Source organism: Podarcis melisellensis (assembly GCF_964234715.1).
Source record: "Podarcis melisellensis genome assembly, chromosome: 3".
NCBI classification, from domain to species: domain Eukaryota; kingdom Metazoa; phylum Chordata; class Lepidosauria; order Squamata; family Lacertidae; genus Podarcis; species Podarcis melisellensis.
The window spans coordinates 79350182-79373148 of NC_138530.1; the positions used below are offsets into that span (position 1 = coordinate 79350182).

General features: G+C 42.2%; 1 protein-coding gene across 2 annotated transcripts in view; it reads left to right on the plus strand.

Annotated features, from left to right (window-relative positions):
- The first annotated feature begins 3091 nt into the window (after positions 1-3091).
- CNR1 (cannabinoid receptor 1) overlaps positions 3092-22967 on the plus strand; it is a 29391-nt gene continuing 9515 nt past the window's right edge. Inside the window, exon 1 of one of the 2 annotated variants that reach the window (XM_081905582.1) lies at positions 3092-4089. The gene's annotated coding sequence lies outside the window, so the exon portion shown is untranslated. Of the gene's footprint in view, positions 4090-19940; positions 20082-22967 lie in introns of those variants that run through there. The other variant, XM_081905583.1, reaches the window with a different exon arrangement.

Here is a 22967-nt window from a genome sequence, read left to right on the forward strand (position 1 = left end):
TGTTCCGGAGGTCCGTTCTTAACCTGAAACTGTTCTTAACCTGAAGCACCACTTTAGCTAATGGGGCCTCCCGCTGTTGCTGCATGATTTCTGTTCTCATTCCGAAGCAAAGTTCTTAACCCGAGGTAATATTTCTGGGTTAGCGGAGTCTGTAACCTGAAGCGTATGTAACCTGAAGCATTTGTAACCCGAGGTACCACTGTATATCCGACCATGGAGGCAGAGTAGAGCCAGTTAGTCTGAACCTCTATGAATTTGTCTAAAGCCATCCAAGTTGGTGGCTATCCCTGACTGCTGCGAGAGTGAATTCCATAGTTTAACTATGCTTTGTGTGAAGAACTGCTCTCTCTTCTTTGTCTGTCCTGGTACATTACTCATCTAGGCAACCGTGCAACTTGCCACTAGTGGTGCCTGGTAAGGTGGAAGGCAGGGAGCTGAACAGTAGGTGGCGCCAGAGCCAACAACAGGCAATGCCAATTAATTACAGTGGTACCTCTGGTTGTGAACAGGATCTGTTCCGCAGCCCCGTTTGCAACATTATCAGAACGCAACCCACGTCTGTGGGTCACGATTCGCCGCTTCTGCGCATGCGTGTGACGTCATTTTGAGCGCATGCGCGAGTGGCGAAATCCGGAAGTAACCCTTTCCAGCACTTCCGGGTCGCTGTGGGACGCAACCTGAAAAGATTTAACCTGAAGCAAACGTAACAAGAGGTATGACTGTATTGTGTTGTCCTCATCATCTCCCTACAAAGTCAAAACTGAGACTAAGGAGAAAGCTGCTCCCAGGATTGGCAGCTGTAAGAAAGAAGGCAGGTGGGGATTAGCAGAGGGCAGACTGAGGTTGTTGGGGGCAATGCCTTATTTGCCCTAATGCACTAGTCTCCACTGCTGCTACTTCCTGGACAACCAACCCTTACTATCAGAAAAGCCTGGCACAATGTTGCACAGGATAAGCTTACCTACATCTGCCAGGAGTGGAATGCCCTTAGGAAACTGACGGAGAGGACCCGCCTCTTCCCCATCCCTGGAAGTGTTGTACACATAGAATCATATTGTAGAGTTGGAAGGGACCCTGAGGATCATCTAGTCCAACCCCCTGCAATGCAGTGATATGCAAGTGTCCCATACAGGAATTGAACCTGCAACTTTGGCATTATCAGCACCATGCTCTAACCAACTGAGCTACCCAGACTTGGAATTCCCCAATACAGCCCTTCATAGCAATTCCAGGCTCTCTAATGATAGGTCAGATAGATCCATGCGACCAGACCGCAAATCCAATATTTATTTAGCACTGTTTAGCATTATTACTCATTAAATCATTGTGTAATATTGCCATGATTATAGAATGGCAGGCATGAGAAAAGCACTGCAGCATTTATAATATTCCATGTATTTATTTTCTTCATTTCAAAAGCTCTGTGTTGGTTCTGTTGGGTTCCCAGTGGCTACTGGTTGTCTACGCTCGCTTCCCTTCAACAATGCAAATTACATTAAGAGCTAGTGCAGCATAATGCTAATAGTAAGAGACCTGAGCTGCAGACCTGGAAGTCTTCTTCCAAAACGTGCCTCTGACATAATATGATTTTGTTATTTCTTAAGGCCATTGGAGAAAGCAAGGTGCTGCCCAGTGTAAAACAGAATGAACCATGACAATGCCAGCGTGTTGTTTAAATAAATGGAAGGGAGGAAGGAGGAGGTAAGGAAAGACAACGGAGGAGGCTTATTTGGGAATAAGCCCTACTGACCACAGTGGGAGTTACCTCCAAGAAAACATGCATACCAATTGCATTGCATATTAAAATCTCAGCAGGCCAGGGAAAACAGAGATGTTTTAAGGCGACACTTAAAGAAGTATGTGGATCGAATGCTGTCACTAATATGAGAAAAATGATACAGCCTTGCCAGGTTATTGGAAAGAATTATTGAAATCTGCCTGCAAAATGTTTTGCACGGAGAACTCTAGAAGCACCATATAAATACGGCTTGTCACGTGCTTCCCAGTCTATTCCCTGCATAACAGATCATACGGGACTGGAATATGCGCCAGAGTGTGGGAGGAGGATTCAGTCTAAATGCGTTGCAGTTATAGCTGTAGTATTGATCACTGAAATGGGGGTGGAGAAGGGGGGGGGGAGACGCTGCCGGAGACAAACATAAAAACACCACCACCTACTCTGCGCTCTTCTCGCCCCCCGCGAAGGGCAGCCAGATCTGCGCACATGGAGAGCAGCAGAGGCCCGGCGGCAGCAACTGCGCCCGGCGGCTTTCCTTCGCGCCTTTCCCGCGCCCCGCCTTGCTCCGGCTGCTGCAACAGCCTGCTCGTGCGCTCCCAGAAGGCGCTGGGAGAGGAAAGGAGCCGGGTCCTCTCCCGGGCATCTCATCCCAGTCAGAAAACTGAGCAATGGTGGGGTCAGAAAACCCACCGAGCCTGATTTGTTTGTTTATGGGGTGGGCCAGAGGGCCGCGAATACCCTCGCCTCGAGGGGTGGCCGGGCAGGGCGGGAAAACGCGCTCCCTGAGGAGCCACCCGTGTTGTGCAGGGGCCGGGAGAGAAAAATAATAATCTGTAATTCCAAAGAGAGACCTGCCGAGATGATGAGGGGAGTCAAATTAGTATGAATAATGCAAAGCCCCTCACTGGATGGGTGGGGAGAGCGGCTGGGCAAAGGAGGAGAGGAGGGGGCCGGAGTCGTTGCTAGGCTGTTGCCGGTGGCTCCGAGCAGAGGTCTCGCCCTCGGCACGAGGAGCCTCAGGTCACCTTTCAAGATTGAAATAAAGCAGGTCTCTCGTGAAGGGCCTCCCTCGCAGCTTAACTTTCCTTCAACTCTCCGCCCCTCCAGCGCCCTTGGTATCTCGAGCCGGAGGGCAGCCCGGTCCCGCGCGGCTCTATTTCTCCCGCCTCAGCCCGCCCGCTGTGCCCCGCGCCCCACGAGCTGCGCTGGGGCGCCCCACTGCGCCGACCCCCTCCGGCGCTCACGAGCGCGGCTTCGAAGCCCCCCTGCCCCCGTCCATTCCGCCTTCGCCAAGCAACGCACGCAGCGGGAGCAGCAACCGGTATCTTTGCGCCGGTGCCAGCCATCGAAACGGCCTCCCGAGAGTGGGAGCGCGGGCAAAACGAGCCGCACGCTTTGCTTTCCAAGGAGAGCAGCCGAGGCACGAATGCCCTCGCCGGCCACCTCTCCCCACAGGGGACTTCTGCCCCTTAGCAGGAACAGCAGCGTGTCCCTCAGCACTCCAGAAACGGCCCCTTTCCACTGACCCCCACTCCCCCTGCGCAGTCCCAGGAAAGAGCCCTGTTTTCTCGCCCCGCCGTCCCTCCACACGCGCGCGCGCAACTCAGCGCGCCTCCCTGCCCGCCTCATGCGTCGCACTCGCGAAGTTTGGCGCTCTTGCTTGGTCCCCCACCCCCCATGCCGTTCTTCCTTCCCTCCCTCCCTCCTTGCCTGCCTCCCTCCCTCCCTCCGCGCTAGTTACTGTTGCCGCGCTTCTGCTGCCGCTGCTGCCAGCGACAGGACAAAGGCACATTAACACGTGATGGCAACTGAGCTTCATAAATGGGACCAGGAGGGAAAGAAGGGGTGTGCGGCGAGGCAAGCTGTTGAGGAGGGGAGACGTCGGGCAACAAGCCGCAGCAGCCGAGGAGGAGGAAGAGGAGGACGGGGCTTCGGGGAGGGCGCTGGGCACAGTTCCTTTTCCTCTCAGAGCTCCAGGAGCAGCGCAGAAGAGAAGCACATGGCGAGCGGCGCGGGAGACCGAGGCCGGCGCCAGACCTGAGGGGCCGAGAGGAACGCGGAGCTGCTCCCCTCTCCTCTCCCTTTCCTCCTACCTTCGCGCCGCCTTCTCTTCCCCCACCCCTCCCCGTCCAGCCCTCCGCTCCCCTCCCCTCAGTCAGTGCCGCCGGGCGGAAAAGCTCGCCCCGCTCGCTGCCGGCCGAGGGTCAGCCTTGGAGCAGCAGCGCGCCTCCACCGCGAAGGGAGCGCGAGGCGCGAAGACCCAGCGCGCGCTCTCCGGACCACCCCCGCCGCGCCGCCTCCCCTCAGCCGAGGGAGCTGCGAGAGACGGGGCCATGTGAACGTGGGGAAAGGTAAGGAGGGGGGGGGCTGCTGCTCTTTGGGCAAGGAGACCCGGGCGGGCAATGGCTATAGGTCAGGCAGGGGGAGCGGGGGGCGCCGTGTTGCTGCCCGCTTCGCCGCGCGCGCAGGGCTGAATGGAGAACCCCGCCCGCCTGGAACTCAGACCCGTCCGCCCAGGATAGTTGCGCGTGGAGTCGCGCGGGGCTCCGAATTTCAGGGGCGAGCTCCTTGAAAGGCGAGGACCTCGCTGGACTCGCCTCAAGGTGCCGGTTTCAAGGTAGACGCAAGCCTTTGAGAGTTCAGTACTCAGAGCAAAATCTCCACTGATTCCTCTGTCCGGACTGCACCTTTGGATCCCGGTCATCAGCAGACGAATCGGTGGAAGTTGCTGCCAAGTAGCATTCTCCGAAATGCCAATTAATGCGTGATCTGTTTCCCCAGGGGATGGATTTTTGGAAAGCTTTACTTTAGGAAGATCAAGTAGTTTATGTGTCACAGATAGGTAGCTCACTGTGTGTGTGTGTTTGTGTGTGTGTGTGTGTCAGAGAGAGAGTGAGCGCGAGAGAGCGCATATGTTTATATACCTATATCCCACCCAACCGCTTTCTAATTAGTGTTTGTATAGTATCTGTATTGTTGTAACTATGAATCTTTTGAGAGCCGCCTACAGCAATTCAGGTATAGTACCAGATGCATAAATGCTCTGCACTCTCAAACTGAGCAATTTTCCTACATAGGATCAGTGTAGGCATCTGTTTAAAAAATGGTCTGAAACGGAAAAGCATAACAATTCATTGGGGCTTGTATGAAATCCACAGTACCTGATGAACCAGGAAAGTTTTTATTTATGTATTTGTGGCCCCAGAATATAAATGTCCACTCTAATGTCCTTTGTTAGGGAAAGAAAATAACCAGTCTGGAATTATACTGGAGCATAAAAAGGCAGAAGGTGACCTCAATTAACAGTCATTGAATGAATTAGTGCTTTAAAGGAGAGTCATTTATGGACACTGAACCTGAGACCTCAGCCTAGACTTCGTTGCGCTTCACCCATTTGAGGTTAAAACTGCAAAGCGGTGTTCAGGTGGCTTTGCTAGATTTTGGTGTGTCTTATTTGTCGTTCCATTGTGTGATAGCACCATTGCTGGATACAAGAGCCATAATCAAAATCAATGGATTCTTAAAAGCAACCAGAAATTTGCAGATGCTGTGTTGTGTTAATAAAGGTCATTTAGATATGGCAAATGGTGCACTGCTCTCTTATTTCCTTCGTGTTACAGGTATAATTGATCTGATCCAGAAGAGATCAGGGCAGAGTGACTATGTAATGAGGCAAGATTGAGTGAATGGAAAATATATTTTCTCCAGGTTCATTTCTTCTGTTAATGGATGTGATCTTAACGGGGATGGGGGGGCACGGGGGGGGGTGGAGGGATGTGAGATCTGACAAGAGGCAGCTTTGTAGAAGCTAAAGACTGGTAGTTTTATGGCTAATATGCATTCATTCTTCTCCATACAGAACCTTTCAGAGCAGTCAACCTCTAGGTTCCCATAGGACTTTGTCTGACATAGAGGGTTTCGTCTTTAATCCTAACCCTTTGGTGATTAATAATGGAAGACATTCTTATTGATTTTTCCTGTATTATCTCTTCTCTCGCCTCTCCCCTTCCCTCCCGCCCCAACTCCCAACAGTTAAGGTTCTAAACAGCAGGAAAAGGCAACTATAGGGTTTTTTGTTTTTTTGTACACTGGTGGTTATCCTGGATGCAGAGATGCTCAGTGAGGTATAAACAAAACACTGAGCATCCAATAGCCTCTAAATATTTGATGATTCCTCCCCACCATCCAATCTAGTAGAATTATCTACAGCAAGTAAGAAATGGTTAAATCTTTGGTGTTAAGCATCAGGTATTTTGACAAACAAACTCTTTCTTGGGTGGGCTTCTATCAAAAGTACAAGCTACAGTGAAAAGCTTCCAGGGCGAGGTATGTCTCAAGCCTTGGCTGAAACGGTGATTTCTGACATCACTTTACTAATATATATATATTTAACTATATAACAACATTAGATGATAAGTGCTATTATCTTGCTTTGAAGAATGCTATGAATTTTACTTTTAAGGAAAAAATATGCCTTCAGCATGCAATATGGCTTGGTTGCCTATTGTGTGGTTACTTTGAAAACATATAGGAAAATAAATTCAATCAATCAGATTTTTGGGGGGGGGATCTCTTTGGAGGTTTATTTGCACATGCTAAGCCATAATGATGCAAAGTTTTATTTGTATTATGATGATTATGATTTTAAAGGCTTAAATATGGTGGTGGGTCGTTCTCACTCTTCCTGTATGTTCCTCTAGTGTTATTGTTCTTCCTTGCCTTAAAGAACAAGCACCTCTCTGTCTGCTGGTATTATTGCTGTTGTTGTTTGGCCTAAAGAACCCAGCCAGAGCAGCATTTTTAAAAAATGCATTTTAAGTAATAAGATGGTTAACACTGCAGCAATTAGCGGAGCTTATTTTTACACAGACTGCACATAATAGAAATTACAGAGATGTTGCCTCTTCTACTCAGTAAGAAGAAGAAGAAATAGCAGTCATTATGGTGATAGTTCATGTTATGCAGCAAGTGTAAATTTACAATGAGAGAGAAAGCAGGAGTGTCTAATTAGTTTAAGCCAAATATGCACATGTAAAATTGCATTAACTCAAAATTGGCTTTGCAGCAAAAACACACACAGAGTCACCTTTTAGAATATATTGGGATGAAATATAGAACCTATCTGAATAAAATGATCTTGAGCTGAATTTATAAAACCAGTAATTTAATTTCAAAACTAATGAGCACTGCAAAAGAGAGAAGTCTTCAAGGAATGTAAGATATGTTTTCTATTAATATACATCATCAGCCTCCTGTAACACCTCAAATTGGAAAGTAATGGAAAAATAACAAACCTGGAAAAAATCCAAGATCGTGAGTAATATCCAACATTAATCATACTCAGTTTATACCTATAGAATCAAGGAATTTAAGTGCATTAATTGATTTCAGTGGGTCTACTCTTGAGTATGACCAACATTGGATGTCACCTGCGCTCCTAAACATGTTTACTTGGGAATAAATTCCATTTCAAATAAAAATGCAGCGTATTGCCCTGCAAGAGTGTGATGTCTTTAACTTTATTAGCTGTTGTTCTTTAAATAATTACATTGGTTCCATTGCATAAAGGATATTCTTACAAGTTTTTTTTTAATGCTTTGCTAAATGGATGATGTGTCCTGGGCAAACTTTGCCGTTGTGTTTCTGAATTCAAATTTCTAATTGAATTCTTCCTACTTTCATATATAAACATACCGTAGTTTTGATTAAGAAGGCTCAGAGACTGAGATCGAATAGAAATTTTCAGTGCTGCTTTCATAACTGAAACTTTGAGTACTAGTCTCTGTCACTGAAGCAGTTTAGTCAAGAGATTAAAATGAAGCAAAATCCTAGACAGCATATAAAACAGCATATCATACATAGATATGGTCTAAAGGCTGTCACCCTTTCTGAAGTGAAGCAGGTCTGGATCTGGTCAGTGCCTGGATGGGAAACCTGGTTCACTGATGAAGGAAAGGGGTGATACAAATGAATTCTAAAAAAAAAAAGCTAAGAATTTTAGAGTTATTCTATTCTATTTCATCCACTCACTCCCACGCATCTCACTAATTTCTTATGGGGAAAGGTGGGTTTTTTATAATACCCTAAAAGATTCATGTCCTTTTCAAAGCAACTGATTCTATGAATTTTCTCCACCAAATCAATCATACTTCAAAGCATCTTCAGAACTCATTTTTGTCTCTCGTTAAGGTGTGGGCCTTTTTCCGACTCTCCTTTGTTCGTGGCTATATTATTAGTTTTCAAAAACGTTCACTTTCAGAAGGATGCCATTCGGAGCAATTCCTCCATATTTCAGAGTTGCATCCCCCCCAAAAAAAAGTCATCCCCCCAAAAATTCCTATGTATTCATTGTGAAAAGTTGAATATTTTACCTTTTTTGAAACTCAGGCATTGTACGGTCAACTGCTGCCAACAATCCTAACACTGGGACTCGTCCAGGATTAAAGCAACTGTACAAATGGACACAGAAGACAGAGAGAAATGGGCCCTTAATTGCAACAATGCTGCTCTTGTTTTCTTACTTGTAGGGGACTAAACGTCTAGTTCAGAGCAGTTTTGCCAAAGCAGGCCTAAAATGATATTATGTTAATAAATTTGAATAGAAGCTGTGATAAAATTTAAGCTGTTCTGTTCTTATACTGCTGGAACATTTGATGTTAGAACTAAGAGTTTGCTAAGGCTGCAGTCCTATACTCACCTGGGAATAACCTTCACCGGACTCAATGTAACTCATAGCTGAGTAGACGTAGTTAGGCTTGTACTGTAAGGCTGCAGTCCTATAATGACTTACCTGGGAGTAAGCTCAAGTGAACTCAGGGGGACTTTCTTCTAAGTAGACAAGAACAGAATTGCTCTCTCAGTGTGCATTTGGGGTTATAGTTGTGTGTATATAGTTGTGTTTTAAAGAGCGCTTGATCTCAATAGAATAAAATATGTGAAGTGATATTGTTACCGAAATCCAAAAGCTAAACACATCTATTTGCATGGAATTATTTGGGAATCAAGTCTATGGAATTGATTACAAGTCTAGGTTTGTAATCTGGAAGAACATTTTGTAAACTTTTTTCTTGAATTGAAAGAATACAGTTACAAATTGTAGCATAGCCTTCTGTTTCTTTCTATGTAATAAAAGTAGCCTTTATTTTGCTACATTCCCAAATGGACCAAGTCCATGTTTTTCTAGTATGTTACCCTATTGCAGGCCAACCAGATATAGTAGAGATCCAGACATCTCTATCTTTATTGATTATGTAGGAAACTCCAAATGTGCAGCACCTACCTAAATCCCCCTTCCTACGCAACAATTAAAGGTTCATGAACCCTGTTGTCTTTTGCATTGGATCTTCTGGCATCAGATCTCTTGGCAGGCCCCTGCAGAGCTTGCCTGAGGCCTGGGGTGGGAGTCTTATAAGAATAAAGTTATAACCTCAAACAAAAAGCAGCTGGTCCAGCTTAGCCATCCAAGACCCTGGGCAAGAATATCTGACTGCCCCCCCCCCGAGCCCAGACCCGTCTGTTGTTAATGAACAAATTAGATACTTCTGTATATCAATTTTATTCACTGAAAACGTATGGGGAAAAGGCCGTACCAAAGCTGCAATATTTTACATGATCTAGATATGACCTTATCTGAAGCAATCATTTGTATTGAGTTAGTCATGTTTACTAGAAAGACTTGAGTAGACGATGCTGATTAAGTAACACTATAAAAATCTTATTTTAGCCCAGCTGGAGTAAATTTTCACACCTGCATTTTAGGAAAGCTTGCAAAGCTTTTCTCCCCTTGATGACTATGTTAAATTAGTACGGAATCGTTATTTTTAGTCGCATCTGCCTGTTTTTAACATAGTGTGCAGATAGGTTAGATCTACTGTATCCACCATGAGCTAGAAAAGGGGAGAAGGTGATATTTGCAAATGCAAAGATCTTCCCTCTGCATTTCCCCATGCAGAACAGCTTGGGAGTGAGGGCATGGGCCCCAGGGGTAGAGAGAACCCTCTTCCACTCAATCCAGGGGAACCTGCTTTGGGATCTCAGTCCCTCATGTGGACAGAATGAGCTTTTCCACTTGCAGAAGAGCAGCTCTGGATCCAGCCTGGGGTGCGGAGAGCAAATTAAACATCTTGGTATAATCTCAGTGGAGCCCTTCCACCCCATCCCTACTTCTGTATTCCCTCTTTTCAGAAAGCCTTTTTGTATGAATTTCACATATGATAGATATTCCACATGACCTGTCTCTGGCATGTATTAAAACACATTGGATATTGCTGAGCTTCATTGTTTGCACTTCAGCATAAACAATTTTCATTTGCTGATACCAAGAACTACCTCAATATCTGTAAGCTTTTCATTGCTCAAGTGAGCTGACGTAATAGTTGTTGTTTATATGTGTGCAGAGTGAGTTAATCCACTCCCTTTAGCATATGGAAATGCATTTTTACATTAAACATATTTTTTTTTGCAGTTGAGGCTTGCAGATGTGACATCACCCACATTTTGTTGTTCTGAATAGTATTATCCACTATAATTCTTTCTTTTTACATAAGCAGAGGCATCTGCACGTTTTCAATGTATGCCGCGTGGCCCAACAATCTGGTGTGATATCTTGAAACGCTAGGAAGTATCTGTTTCACCAGCTATTTGTTTCCCTTAGGGTATGTATCTGAATACCTACTTAACTTGAATTCAGCTTTGAAGAGAGGCATAAAACATCATCTTGAGAAGTGTTCATCACTTAAGCTGATGACAGAGAGTATGTTTTCTTTCTTTCTTAACAGCAGAGTTTTACCAAGCATGATGATGCATCAATGATTTCCTCCATCAGTTTAATGTTAAGAAAATGCATTTGCAGTTGCGTTCATCACTACTTGTAGTCTAAAAAAACGAGACCGCAACTGGAGGTTCTTGGGTTAAATCCAGTTACCAAAGAGGTGGCACCTGTCCCTACACTTGCCAGTCTAGAAGCAAAAGAGGTGAAGAGGTTTGGATAAGATGGCATCTGTGGCAACTGCCTCTTTGACAGACCTGCACTAGGGTTTGTGGCTTGAAATACTGTCCCAAAACCCTTTTCAGAGTTGATATTGGGTCTATGAAACTTTTACATTACAGTATTGCCTCATGGCCCATTCATGTCTCACATATAAACTTGTATATTTAATCATTCTATGAATAATTTAACTTCCCATTGTGGATTGAGTTCTGGATTGTCTCCAAAATCATAAAACACCAACAATTTCCTTAATGAGTAGTTTGTGCTCTTTCAAAATCAGCTCTTTCTTTGAGAAAACTGACAATTATTTCTCAGCTTTTTCTTGGTGCTATTACATCAGATTCCATTTCACGCCTCTCATCAGACCAATCTGCATTTATCATTTGACAGTATGCTGCAGTGGTTCTCAAACTTTTTTCTAGGCCACAGTTTCAGAATGAAAACTTGCTCGCACCACAACTGAATTTTTAATTGATCAGAAATGCAGTGGAAAACAACAAGAAACAACTCCCGGCAGTGCTTGATTTATATCACAGAACATAGTCACTTTATAATATGATCACAGGACATCCAGAAAGTATAAAACGATAGCTTTGTAGGAACATGACTCATTCCCAAATATAATATTGGTTGCCTTTGAATCTTCCCACTACATTTGCCACCCTCTCCTGCAAAACCAGTGCGACACACTGCACCCTTTGAAAAACCACTGGTACACTGCAAACCTATTACATTGAAAATACTTCTCTCCATGTCAAACCTGGCTGGGAAATCAATGATACTCATTATAGTTTTGCTGATACTTCATATCAAATATGTTAACCATTCTATGAATGGACATCTGAAGTATACGCTTAAAATAAGGCATGTAGTCAATACTTTTTACCTCAGTTTTATTTTTGGTAGAAAATGGCTGTTGTTCCCAAAATTCATGATGTGTTTCTTGCCTCTTCTTCTGTCCATAACCCTGCCACCATCCATCATGCTGGCTCTTCCTTTCCTCCCACATAAAACAATTCACTACTTCATGTGCAACATTACCTTAGGCCTCCAGCATCTCATTTGTACTGTCTGATGAAATCCATACCCATACTCCAAACATTATTGTCCAGAAAAAGGGTCATTTCTTAAATATAATTATACATGAATGAAATACAGTGGTTTATGGTTTCCCTCAAGCTTTAACTCTAATCTTTAAGCATGTTTAGTTGGGTCAAAGGTTCAACTTTCGATCATTATCACCTTTCCATATTACTTGTCTTGTGTCTTTTTATATTACATTTTTAATATTTGCAAGGTATTGTAACCCCCTTGAGCCCCTGGGATAGGAAATAGCTTAGATCTAAATAAATAAATGAGAAGACATATCCTCAAAAACCTTCAAATACTCTGTATTCTTTATAAAATTCAATTAAAAAGTGCCCTTTTTAAAGTCGTCTGTCAACCTACTTTAAGCTAGCTCAAGAATCTTCCCTCTTTTTTCCCCTTCAACAGCTTGATTAAAGATGTAAAATATCTGGAATTTTTGAAACCATGGGGGATCTTTTTTCTGGAAGAAAGCAAATTTTTCAGAAATTTCTTTAAAAATTGAATATTTCATTAAAGCACTGCATATCAAAGGTCACTTCATTACTTAAGAAACATAAAATGCATCATGTATAACTTGGTTTGCCATAGAATGATCTTGTCTGGTACATTAAAAGTACAGTTAATTCAGACAGTGATTACAAATTGAATTTATTCTTTACATTTTTTTGTTACAAAAGTAGCTACAAGTTGATGAGCACTAAGGAAGCTAGAATCTCTTTGATTTTGTCAGTTTACGAGGTACAGGCAAAAACCCAGGAAAAATTTAAACCAACAGTGTTATAGTAAAACAAATTATTATTTATTCTTCAAATTATTTTGTCTCTTTCCAGTCCTTCACAGTATCAAGCAGACATAAATCATTCATTTTCATAAAAGGAGGGGAGGGAAAACAATACTAAATGACCACTGCATGAAATTCAATCAGCGTCTTTTTTAAAGCTTTTGTTGTTGTTGTTTAGTCGTTTAGTCGTGTCCGACTCTTCGTGACCCCCTGGACCAGAGAACACCAGGCACCTCTGTCCTCCACTGGCTCCCGCAGTTTGGTCAAACTCATGCTGGTAACCTCGAAAACACTATCCAACCATCTCATCCTCTAGCATTATCCATATCCATTTCTTCATAACTGTCATCATATTTATCACGAATTACTGAAAACTGAAGGTTTGCCCAATTTCAAAAAGTTTCCTACCTTTTCACATTTTTGTTTATTTTTTGATTTAGTGTTAGTATTTCCAAACATAGATCATTTTCTTTAACATAATGCAGAGGAAGATGGAGGAACCTAAAGTAGGTAAGAAGCAAGGAGATTTGGGAGGCTGTGTTGTGCAAAGGCCTTGCCGCCATGTTGCAGGACGAATATGCTTGGTAGAATCTCAGACTACATTCCTTGGCCAAATACTTGAAGATGTTCTGCAGTCTGCAACATTTGAAAGTCCCTTTTCAGCATCAAGCCCTAAGCGTGCTGCTTGTTTTGTAATCCAGTCAAATGCAGAAATAGTGCTATGATCACTTACATTTCTGCTTTTGAATCTTGCATCCAACAGATTTACAACAGCAGCAAGTAGATGGCAACAAAATTAATTGCTTTGTACTGTCTCCCAGTCCTTTAAGGCCTAGTCAAAAAGACAGAAACAGATCCACCAGCTATGCCAACAAGAGGAAGACCACAAGCACGGAATCCTTCCTTCTCTTGTGACGATGGCAGTGCCTTGCAAGAGGAAGAAATACATCTTGCTCCAGAATTTAGGAGTTGTACTTTTAGTGTACAACTCAGGACTTGCTTGTCCCCAATGTTCAGGAATTGTAATGACCTGATACTATACATACTTCCTGTTAAAAAGTTTTAAATATCATTTTGAGGGCATAGATAGATTTACGCTTTGCTTTAGACATTTTTTTTTATTAATAAACTTTTTTAAAAAAATCGGAAAAAGCAAAAACGGGAGAAAAGCCATTGCCCCATTATTCTTTTCTGGGTTTCCCCCAGGCTTTCACACCTCTAAACCTTACTACAACTGTTGGACTAAATTCTGTCTAGCCAGGTGCTATCCTTTTACTTTATCAGTTCTCATTAGATAGCCATAAACATTTTGATTTAATTGGGGGGAGGGATCTTTCTACTTGCTTCTCCCCATCAACTGTGTTGCCCTCAATCTGAACAGACAAATCCACATTATGGAACAGACTACGTAGCACTGAGATTCATACTAACATACTGATATCACTAATCTTCAGATATTTGGTACCTGAGTTTTTAAAAAGTATTATTATTTAGTACATTTACGCCCCACTTGTCTTCCATCATGGAACTCAACAAGTACACCATCAAGATTTCCAAGATATACAGCAGGGATGTTCAACTGGTCGACCGCGATCGTCTGGTCGATCCCCAGAAGGTTTTGGTCAATCGTGGTCGATTTTTCCTTTGCATGGGAAAAAGAGGACCCGGCTCCACCCCCTTGGCCCGTCCTCCATTCACGCATGATCGCTAGAACGGAAGATGTAGTTTTTGCTGGGAAGCCATTTGTTTCCTGATCGACAACTTTGACATGAACCCCCCCCAAAAGGTCCACAACTTTGACCTTCCTCCCTAAAAAATGCTCAACAACTTTGACCTGAACCCACCAAAAGGGGTAGATCACTGCCAGTTTTTTATTCTGTGGGTAGATCGCAGTTTCTTGGGAGTTAAACGTCCCTGATATACATGTACTAAATAATAATAATAAACCTTTTATCAATTTTAAAGCCAGAAAAACCCCACCTTTTTATTTTAAAATATACAGTACAGATGGGGTAGAGCTATAGCAGAGAGGGTTTTTTTAATGGTCTCAGTGCAGCTTCCATAAATGTGTGTGTGGGGGGGATGTTTACATTTATTTACTTTTGCTGAAAAAAACGGGCCTGCTTCATTTTTGCCTGGAAGATTTTTTTGTTTGTTTGCATCAGCACAAAATCTGTGGAACTCACTTCTACCAAATTTGGTGCTCAGTAAATTTGTACAACAAATATGTTAGCAACTTTTAAAATGTCAGTCAAACTTTTTTAGTCAGAGAAAGAGCAAACAGCTGAAGCTTGACACTTCACCACTGCTTTAATTTTTTTTTAAAGAGTCCCCCCCCCACCCCAATAATAATAAACAGATGTTTTGTGACTAATATTAGGGCATTCTTAGGCAGTCTTACTTTGATTAACTTTGTGTGGGTGGGCATTTCTATTCCCATAATCCCGCTATTAACTTCAACCATGCTGTCTGGGAGTGCACAACCTCAGGACCAGTGTTCTATCCTTACACAGAGCTGATACATAGAACCACAGAATTGTGGAGTTGTAAGGGACCACAAGGACCATCTGATCCAAGGGTCAGCAAACTTTTTCAGCAGGGGGCTGGTCCACTGTCCCTCAGACCTTATGGGGGGGGGCAGACTATATTGAACAAATTCCTATGCCCCACAATAACCCAGAGATGCATTTTAAATAAAAGCACACATTCAACTCATGCAAAAACACGCTGATTCCCAGGCTGTCTGTGGGCTGGATTTAGAAGGAGATTGGGCCGGATCCGGCCCCCCGGGCCTTAGTTTGCCTACCCATGATCTAGTCCAATCCCGTGCAATACAGGAATCTCAACACACGTTCTCTCATCCAATTTGAAACCATACCGGACCCTGCTTAGCTCTGCAAATGTGCTAGCAGTTTTATTGCTACACCACTTCAACTTTTAAGTGCATGCTTGTTGCTTGTAATTGTTTTGCACCAGATTTTCTAAGGTCACATTTAACAGTGTCAAATGTGATGTGAAAGGACAGGTCTATAAGTGAAGACAAAACTTCAAGACAGAACAGTTTCTAAATCAGAAAACCTCCAGTTTTTTACTAAGCCTTCATTCCCTGGGTGTGTGTGTGTGTGTGTGTGTGTCCGTCCAAATGCTCTATACTTTCCCCATGTGAAAAAGAAATGCAGAAAATAAGTAATAACAGTGTTTAATCTTATGAGTCACTGCAGGGATAATCGTGAAAACGCCCATATCCATTCTGTGATGCTTTGTAGAGTTAGGTATCATAAGTAAAATTTCCCCAGATTATCTAGTTGATTTTATAGGTCTATAACAGCAAAGTGACTCATGGCAAATTTTATTATAGCTTATTTAGACTTTTGTTGGGTACAATCCCCTTTAGATACACGAATTGTTATCTTCAGTTGCAGGCCTATATTCAGGAAAAGTTTTTCTGCTTGATTCTCTTTGAAAAAGAAAGACTTGACACTAGATTATGGAAGAATAACACTGGAGATCTTTGAGGGACAGACATCCTGCCTTGAACTCTTTGGATGAAGGGCAGAACAAAAATGCACTAAATAATATATAACGGTACCATATATAAATAATACATCTGATGAATTATGCCATTGCCTGTGGGTGTTCATACCAGAAAAAGGTAAGAAAGACATGACCAAGCACTTAAGAGTGCAATCTTATGTGTGCACACTCAAAAGTAAGTCCAACTGAGTTTAATGGGGCTTACTCCCAGGTAAGTGGGTAAGCCACCAATATATACTAAATACTAAAAGGTAATGATAGGAAAACTTGGTGCAAAAAAACCAGTATTCTTAGGTAGTGACACTGAGTTTTAGGTGGCAGAGAGCCCATATGGGTGATTCTTTTAAGCCACACATTCTACCACAATTTTACTCATTTAATTTATTCAGCCTTTTTGGCATAATTTAGAAAATAAGACCATAAAAGAGGGGGGGGGGAAACCCATCCATAAAACATTGCTATCGTCCACTATAGGATGATAAGAGACACTCAAGTTACTCCTGGATAAGAGAACTCACACTGAGTTATTATTATTTATGAAATGTCTATTCTGCCCTTCATCCAATGATTACCAGGTGGTTTACAAAATAATTGTCTTCTGTATCAGCCCACACAGGAAAAAGCTGACTTCCCATGTTGGGCATAAGATTACCAGGGGTGGTTGTCTCTCTAATTTTATATTATGCCACACCCCCTCCATGGTGGTCTCAAAATTAAAAATGTAACCACTAGACCAAAATGGTTGGCAGCCCCTAAAGAAATCCAGCAGATATGGTACACAAAGCAACACCTGCTACAGGTGTTTTATTTTCATGAAAATGCTTTTCTGTGCCTTCAAAAGCTGCCTGTCAGTAATTCAGGCACTTTATACTTTGTCATTATTTAGAATTGTTCCCATGGGGCATTCTAGCCCCTGTTTTCAAAGGGAGCAGCGACCTGGTTGTTGTGCTGATGCTTTAAAAAAGAAAGGGAGGAACAAACTCCTCACCTCCCTCATCTAAATGTAAGCACAGTCCATCTGAAACTACCTCTCCCAGATTAATACAGTCTTCTAATTTCCAAGTAATTAGACTAATAAATTAATAGCAGGTCAAAGATTAATTAGATAATATACATGTGCATTAAATAACCATGTAAATATAGGCATTTGATAAATATTTTCAACTCTTCACCTCCGTTTATCAAGTTAGCTGTAAATGTTGATCTCTAAACAGAATTTTGCTTGATGGTTGCCATCAATTTGATTTTAATTTGATTTTAATTAATTTTATAATGAATGTTTTTAGAATGTTGGATTATTTTGATTGTTGTTAGCCGCCCTGAGCCCAGCTTCGGCTGGGGAGGGCGGGATATAAATAAAACTTATTATTATTATAAATACAGCATAGTCTACAGTCATCCACACTCTGCTGGCATGTTGCATTTCTAGATTTGTCCATCTGAATAGGGCTGAGGAAAGAAGGGAATCTGCACTTGAGAGATGGCAAGGAAAACTGGAGGGCTGAATCTACAGCCTGTTCCTGATCTCCAAATGAATAGGCCAGGATGACTACACCCTGCATTGGGAAGTGGCTCCAGAGATCATTAAATTTGGCCAGGGATCATTAAATTTGAATTGTTCACAAATTATTTACAGAGTACCCAAGAGAATCTTCCTGCACAACCACATGATAGTTAACTTGAGGGCTGATTTTGTGAAGTGCGGGAGAGATCCATTTCAACGTTTGGTGGAAGTTTGCAGGATGTGAGGCATGCAGGAACAAGCCTTGATCTACACAGGACCCTTTAGCCTCTCCAGGGGAGGACTTCAGTCTTTCACATTTCAGCAGTACTGAACTGGTCATGCTGCCTTAACCTACCTCTGAGCCTCTCCCAGCCAACGCTATTTGGGCAGCCATGCAGCTTACTATTGATAACAACTGTGGGGTTTAAGGCAATCATGAAAATTTCTGTTTTGCATACATTTTAGTTCACATTGTTCTGTCCGTCTACTGCACTCTTCCTCTCCACACATAGAAGTAAGAATGCTGACAGTGTTACATTTTGTAAAGTTGCATATCACACTCTCACTTTTCCACGCACCCCCCCCAAAATATTTCATTTCTATTAATCTCACATTTTAAGTTTTCTGTCTCTCTCTGCTTTAGAGTTTGGAGCACTTTTTAATGCTGTACTGGTCAAAATGCTTAAGAGTTCAGGGATCCTTTTTTTTCCAAAAAAGCTGTCAACCTAAGCTTCCCATCTCAACAGCAAAGGCTCACCATTTTGTAAGGCTTGGGCTGGATCCAGAAATGTGCAAGCAGAAGAAATTCTGGCGCTGAAGCTGTTCTGCAAACCTTTGCCCAAGAGCTAGTGAAAGGCATTGTTGAGCGCAAATGGTGGAAGCTTGTACCACTAAGTAGACTTGTGCAAGAGATACACAATGCCTGCTAGATTTCATTTCCCTTTTTATTGTGTAAGTATCTTTTCTTTGTTGGAAAAAGGGTATTCTGCTCAGAGAGGAGAACCTCTGGATCTAACCCCCTTTGTTTATTTTATTTCTTTAATTATTTGAAGGCTATGCATGTTGGTTGGTTGTTTGAAGTGACAAATGTCAGGTTTCCCCTTGATGCCCCCTTCTTGTTGTCATCAAGTTTGAGATAGGATGAAGCGCTACTAGCACTTGAGTATGCTTGCATGAAGAAAGCACTAAGAAATGATTCATTTTTTAAAAAGTATTTTGAAGGATCCCCAAGTCCAGTAATGGGTTGGCCTTATATTCTTCACATATCATAGTTTAAAGGCATATGTACCTAATTTATATTAATAACAAACCCCCAAATTCATTGTATAATTTGTTTTGATCCGGCTTTAATAAACTTTCCCTCCTATTTTAATAGGTGCATTTATACACATTGCTAGTGATTTGCAATTATGATAGTCCCAACAGCAAACAAAACAAAATTAATGTCAGCAGCATCCTCCAAAGTCTAAACTCTGTTCTAATGAACTCCCTGGTACTTGCAAATAAATTTCTGTCTGCAAATACAATAACTTGGAAATTACTGTAAGAATCTAAATGCACGGGTGGGGGGGGGAATTGAAATGCAGGGTGGGATTTGCTTTTCATGATCCCATTAACTATGGTTCTGGCAAAGCATATGCATACAGAGTAGTACTTTGCTGAACGTTTGTTAAAACATAAGAATGTCTTATTAGCATTTTCAATAAACATACGACCTCACACACTCTTGTGCTTCAAAGGTGGGGAAAGAGGTATTTATTCTGAGTAGACTAACAAATCATACTCGCTGCAGCTTATCACTGAATACTTAGGCTTCATGAAAAATTGAAAAATGTTTAAAAAACACTTTCCTAGCTGTCTGCTACTGAATGATTTAAATAGCAACCCCTTGTGTTATAGAAATAAACATATTTAAGTAAAGTCACTTCTATAAATTTTTAAATGGTTAATTGAAACATTATGTACAACACTCTGCCTGTATTATAAATGAGTGAGGTTATTTTTGCTTTTTGCTTTTAACTGTGTGGCAGTTTAAGTCACCAGAAAACTATTTGTTTTCTAGCATTTCTGCACTACATGAAATATTGATACATTTTGCTTCGAGAATGGCTATAAATTATAGCAGTCAGGGAATTAATTTTGATCACCTGTATAATCTGTCACGAACATATGTGGATAAATGCTACATTGATTCCAAATTCAGTCTCACATATTTTAAATCTGCTCTTTTAAAAGTTTACTTAGGTTTAAAAAGGGGTTTATTTCTGCTTCCGTTCACATTATCAGGATTTTGTGTCATAAAAAGCAGACTTTGGGTAGAATCCAACTGACATGCCTAGTGCTGTTGCTAGGAGGCAGAATCGGCAAAAATGGCGTCGCCTCCTCCATTAGAAGATCCCGTCTACTGGATCAAAAGCCCCTGGCACTTTATGCAAGGACACCAATGGTACAGAGCTTTTTTTGAAAAAAATATGTTACTTTGTTCTTGTAGTGATGAATGCTCCAGCACCAAATGGCTGAGCTCCTATGATGACATGGCATGTTTGTGAACATTCTAGCTTCACAAGAAACAAAGCTGTAAAAAGTGCTTTCTCATCAATTGAATTAAAATACAAACAATTGGAATAATACAAAATGCAGTTAACAACAGCATAATAAAAATACAGAGTGATGGCCATCTGAAGTGTCCATCTTAGCAGAGTCTTTCCATAACAGTATTTCTGAGACGCTTCCATCTCTATATTTTGGAAGACTTAATTATGAACCAAGATTTGCTGAGCCAGCACTAAGTCATATGCCAGGACTTCCCTGCTCATCATTAGCAACACTTACTGTTTATTCTCCGTTGAATCCACTGTCATGTTGTATAGATTTTAAAATAACTTTCTGTCCATATTGCTTTAGGACCCACACAATCTCCCCCCCCCCCCATGCCTTAGAATTATAGAATTGTAGAGTTGGAAGGGAGCCTGAGGGTCATCTAGTCCAACCCTCTGCAATGCAGGAATCTCAACTAAAGTACCCATGACAGAGGGCCAGCCAACTTTTGCTTAAAAACTTCCAAGGAAGGAGAGTCCACAACCTCCTTATGGGGCTAGAGAGCATTGAGCCTGGAGGCGGAATGTAGCCCTTCTGGCTCCCGGAATTCTCCACAAGCCATGCCTCCTCCGTTTCCTCCTCAGGCCACAACCCTCTCTCCAGGCCACCCCCCTTCCTGGCTCTGATCTGACTCTTCCTCAAGTACTTTTGCATGGTTGGTATGTGTCCTTGAACTATGTTAATGCTCCTTGCTTGCCTAGAGGACGTTTAAAGAGGTGCGTGTAGAAACGTCTGATTTTTGTACAGCTGGAATGTAGCCTACCATGCAAAGGGTAAGAAGCACAACCTTTTCTCCACCCACATTTTGGCTCAGGCCCCACCCACTTTTGCCTCTCCCCGCCACCACTGGCATGTGGCCCCCAGAACATTGCCCTTGAGAGAATGCTGCCCTTGGGCTGAAAAGGTTTTCCCACTCCTAACTGCCCTGAGATCGACAGGTGTAGGGCGGTATACCAATGTAATCAATAATAATAAATAAATAGTACCTTACCCTGACAAATAAAATTTGCACTGCAGCAAAGGGAAGGGAAGTTGCCAGTTTTGTTGGGATTAAGACATTACACAGGATCCAGAGAAAGGAGTTAGCTGTATGAAGTGTAAGAAAGCCCAGAGACTTTGGTAGGTAGAGTAAGGACTGACAGAGAAAGAGGAATCCAAAGAAAGTGTACGTTAAGGAGAAGGAAGATTGAGGAAATGAGCAAAGGTGACCCAAGAACACAGGCAGAAACAGATTAAGGGGTATCTGCTACCAGACTTCCACATATTGATTTGAATAAGCTACAGGCTATCACCCCAGCTGGTGCCTCCCACCACTCCTGTACATCCAGCCCATGTCATTGAATGGATTAGCTATTTTTATATATACTCTTGGCAATTAAAGGCAAATTCCCTATTTTGTTTACTGGCAGACCTATGGAGCGCATCGCCAATTACTGTATCTGGAAATGCAGCACAAGTAATTTGCTTCTGTTCTTCTCAGCTCCCCGCCCCCCCAAATAATATTAATCCATGTTTTGTTGCTTTGATGTTTATTTATTTATAAAAAAATTATCTTGTCTTAAACAATTTGCTGAAGACAGCTCATAGTCCAAACATAAAACATCAATAAAACCACAGTAAAAATGAGAGTTAAAATTACAATGACATTTACAACAACCATAAAATACCAATTTAAAACAGTAGAACTACAACGCAATACAATAAAAAATGCTTGTTAGAACAAATGAGTCTTACTTGCCTTCACCCGAAAAGCAGGCGAAGAGTCACAAGTACATCAATGGGGTGACAGTTCCTAAACCTTGGGACAATAAAGTAGAATACTGTGTTCTTGCCTCTCAAATTTGACAAGACATAGGACATTTGTAATTGGATTTCCTAACATTTTCATTTTTGCCTAAACACATCCAACGGATAACCCGAGATGAGAGCAAGCAGAGGCAGTAAAGGGAATGGGGGGTTAACCTTTCCCTGATACTACTTTCCCCATTTAAATTGCCCCATGAAGTGCATGTGTTCTGCTGCAGGACTAATAGCAGCATCAGATTACATGGGAACACAATATGGTGGTTAGTTCCACCCCTTTCCACACTGTTTTCATAAAACATGGAGTCCCCCATGGATGTTTTCCAGTAAAAATTAAGGTGTCATTAGATCCAATGAAGGATCTCCCCCATCTTGGCTGGCCTGTCTTCTTTGCCATGTTCTGTGAACAAACACCCTTTCTCACTAGATCTTTTAAGAATGGTGCCAGGACTGAACTACAGTTAGGCACTTGCACATGGGGCTGCCCTTGGAGATGGTCTGGAAGCTGCAGGTAAATCAGAATGTACCTTGTTGGTTTGACTGGGCTTCCGGCCCAATTCAAGGTGTTAGTACTAGCTTCCTAAGCCTTAAACACCTTGGGAGCCAAGTACCTCAAAAAGTACCTCCCTCAGTATAAACAATCCCAGGCCCTATGGTTGCCAGGGGAGGCCTAGTTGGTATGCCACTGCTGGGCACTGCCCACTTGGTTCTGACCCATAGCTGGGCCTTCTCAGTATAGTTCTCCATTTTTTCCAATACATTTCTGCCACCCACGGCCCTAGAGGTACGTATGCCATCCTCATTATTAACATTCAGGAGGAATTTTTAAACCTTCCAGGCATTTTGATGACTGTTTCTGGAAACTGTGAAATTATTAGCTATAACAATATGTGACTGCTAAGAATTTTTATTCATTCATTTATTTCTTTAA